General features: G+C 37.3%; 1 long non-coding RNA gene across 1 annotated transcript; it reads right to left on the bottom strand.

Moving 5' to 3' along the window:
• Nucleotides 1-359: 359 nt before the first annotated feature.
• LOC135510055 (uncharacterized) lies at nucleotides 360-3291 on the bottom strand. Its single transcript, XR_010451056.1, has 3 exons — nucleotides 3181-3291; nucleotides 2380-2513; nucleotides 360-892 (listed from the first exon to the last, which is right to left on the bottom strand). It is a non-coding gene; the product is annotated as an uncharacterized LOC135510055 (long non-coding RNA).
• Nucleotides 3292-3574: the final 283 nt, after the last annotated feature.

Below are 3574 nucleotides of genomic sequence, written 5' to 3'. Positions count from 1 at the left end.
TTGCCAACCCCTGTTCTATTGGTTGCAGGAATTTTGTATAATCATTTGAATTTAAACATTTTACTTTTAAAATCGGGAGTCATTTTGTGTATCATTTCATAAACCATGTGCCATGGAATCGGTACATCAAAAATCTCAACTTTTTTGCAACAGCTGTCAGACACCTGTATGGCACAGCTTTCAACCTGTACGGCACAGCTTTCAACCTGTATAGTACAGCTGTCAACCTGTAGGGTGCAGCTGTCAACCTGTACGGCACAGCTTTCAACCTGTACGGCACAGCTTTCAACCTGTATAGTACAGCTGTCAACCTGTAGGGTGCAGCTGTCAACCTGTACGGCACAGCTTTCAACCTGTATAGTACAGCTGTCAACCTGTAGGGTGCAGCTGTCAACCTATATGGCACAGCTTTCAACATGTACGGCACAGCTTTGAACTTTTATGGTACAGCTTTCAACCTTTATGGTACAGCTTTCAACCTGTACGGCACAGCTTGCAACCTGTACGGCGCAGATTTCAACCTTTATAGTGCAGCTTTCAACCTGTATGGCGCAGCTTTCAACCTTTATGGTACAGCTTTCAACCTGTATGGCACAGCTTTCAACCATTATTGTGCAGCGTTCAACCATTATGGCACAGCGTTCAACCTTTATGGTACAGCTTTCAACCGTTATGGTACAGCTGTCAATTTTCATGGTCCTTAAATTAAACGGGTGTACTTTTAATGTACACCAGTTTGCAGGGTGGACAGACAAGTTTCTTACCTTCTCACCCTTCCACTTGCTTCCTCCATTTTTGAGGTAATGCTGCAATCAGTTGGTTGTAATGTTGGGTAGAGCAGACATTTCCATATATTTCTGTTAGCTGCATGTGTGACATAACTCCACCAGTCCTGTATATGATATAATTCACAAAGATGATACAACTTTTTTTAAACATAAAATAATGTTTTTCTAATAAATGTGTATATTTGAGTATAACCACAATATTGGTTGTAATATTTGTTCTGTCTTTTCTGGTGGATTAAACTGAAATTGCAACCAGCTTTCTATGTCTTGTTTTAACAACAGCAATATTGTGGACATGATTTCATTTTCTAATACCTGAAAGTGAGAGATCTGAATGAAGGGGAAAGGGCCATTCTGAACACGGGGTGAGCCATTCTTACTAATCTGCTAGAGAACCAGTTTGGATTTAAGTATACTTTTTGTATGACTGAAGCCTTAAGTGAGAGGTCCAATGCTTTCATATTTAATAACAATTTATCACAGTGATTTTTCCACAAATAGACAGGTGTTTGTCTTTTCCATAGTAGCAAGATCTTACATATTTTGGCTAGCTTTCTATTAAAATGTGTTGTTTAAGATCATTTATTTATTTGGGGATATGAATACTGAGTATGCCCACTTCACCGTCAGACCATTTTATTGGTAAACTACAAGGATAATGTAAAAGTATGTTTTAGCAATTGATTAAGTAATATGGTGCATTTATCATAATCCGGTTGTAATCCAGAGAGGTTAGAAAAAGTATCTAGACCCTCTATGAGGCTGTGGAGGGATTCTAATTGCAGATTTGAAAGAAAACATGAATCATCAGCGTACAATGACACCTCTGTTTTTAAGCCCTGGATTTCTAGCCCCTTGATATTATTATTAGATCTGATTTTAACAGCTACAATATTGACGGTCATAACAAACAGATATGCTGATAGTGGACAACCTTGTTTTACTCCTCTTGACAATGTAACACTTTCTGGAAAGTAGCCATTATTTACTATTTTACACCTGGGGTTAGTATACATAAGTTTAACCCATTGTATAAGAGATTCTCCAAAATCAAAATAGTTTTTAAATTCCAGTCGTACTTTATCAAAGGCCTTTTCAAAGTCAGCTATGAATACCAAGCCTGGTTTCCCAGATATTTCATAGTGTCTTATATTATCTCCAATGTATCGTCCATGTAAAAAATCTCTCTGATTAGGATTAATAATATCCGACAATACCTTTTCTATCCTATGCGCTATGCATTTTGCTAGAATTTTGGCATCACAAGTGTCACGTTCTGACCTTTATTTCCTTTGTTTTGTCATTATTTAGTATGGTCAAGGCGTGAGTTGGGGTGGGCAGTCTATGTTTGTTTTTCTATGATTTGGGTATTTCTATGTTTCGGCCTAGTATGGTTCTCAATCAGAGGCAGGTGTCATTAGTTGTCTCTGATTGAGAATCATACTTAGGTAGCCTGGGTTTCACTGTGTGTTTGTTTCTGTGTCTTTCACCACACGGTACTGTTTTGGGTTTTGTTCATGCCACGTTTATTGTGTTTGTATTCAGTTGTTCATGTGTACATTTTCGTATTAAAAGAACCATGGACACTTACCACGCCGCATATTGGTCCTCTGATCCTTTTCGCCTCTCCTTCGGAAGAGGAGGAAATCCCTTACAACAAGACTGAAGTGTAAGGGGTCTCCAGTTTTTCAGGTGGACTGGATCGTTATATTTACCACCCGGGTCCTGTTTCAGTAAGAGTGAAATCAGACCTTCTGGCTGAAGTATACCATTTTTATAGGAATGGGTTAAAACATGTTAATAACATGTTGATCATGTTAAATATTAGCCACAATCAGTATCAACTATCTGTTTTCTGCCCTTGTGTTGCGTTCCCATGCAAAACTAGACACATAGCTAACAACTAAGTCTTCAATAAAGCTCCCAAGGCGTGACTTTTCTTGAATGAATATATTGAAAACGTTTATGTTGTGAAACTGCAAAATACAGAAAATAATATACTTTAGTATTCAATTCACACCGGCATACTGTAGCTGTACATTAAACATTTGAAGTTGCATAAATACAATGCACGCGCTAAGGTACCATGCATCTGGCATGATGCCAAACCACATAGCTAATTGTTAACCATATGGTAATTGGCTCCTTTCTTTACTCTAATGTATAACCATCTATGTAGAATAACAAAGCATATTACACTAGAAACAGTAACAAAACTACAGTATTGTATATTTTACAATTCGTTTGCATGACGCATGAGCAAAGTAATACAGCTAACGACATACATTAAAGGCATTGCAATTTGTGAGTAAATGCAACCAACATTGATATGTAAGCAATTCTATCAATAACAAGATTATCATCATTAGCTAAATGCTTGAATCGAACTTACAAACAAATATTTTTCCAAGGCTGAAGCGTGACAAGAAATAACTACATTGAAAGACCTGCACCGTAGCGTTGTTTGTAGCTGCTTCTATGTGTGCAAAACAAATTCTGTACTTCCTGTTTGAGTCATCTTTCTAAGTACCAGAAAGCGCCACTAGGGGGCAAATAACACCATTGAACACAATGAAAATCCAATTTAACCATTGTAATAAAATAATCTGTTACCTTCTAACAGGATGGCAGCACAATCTGTAATAGCCACAAATATTGAACTGCCAATTTACTGTTAGTTTCCTTCATTTGATAGCCTCCAGTTTGTATCATTCCATTGTTTTGTTTATCTTAATTTGCTTCCTCTATAAAACCTATCAAGTCTGTGTGATTGTTGCTGAGGATCC

This window comes from Oncorhynchus masou, chromosome 23, assembly GCF_036934945.1.
Source record: "Oncorhynchus masou masou isolate Uvic2021 chromosome 23, UVic_Omas_1.1, whole genome shotgun sequence".
NCBI lineage: Eukaryota > Metazoa > Chordata > Actinopteri > Salmoniformes > Salmonidae > Oncorhynchus > Oncorhynchus masou.
The sequence above is the reverse complement of the archived record's forward strand: the minus strand, read 5'-3'. Positions and strand labels throughout refer to the sequence as shown.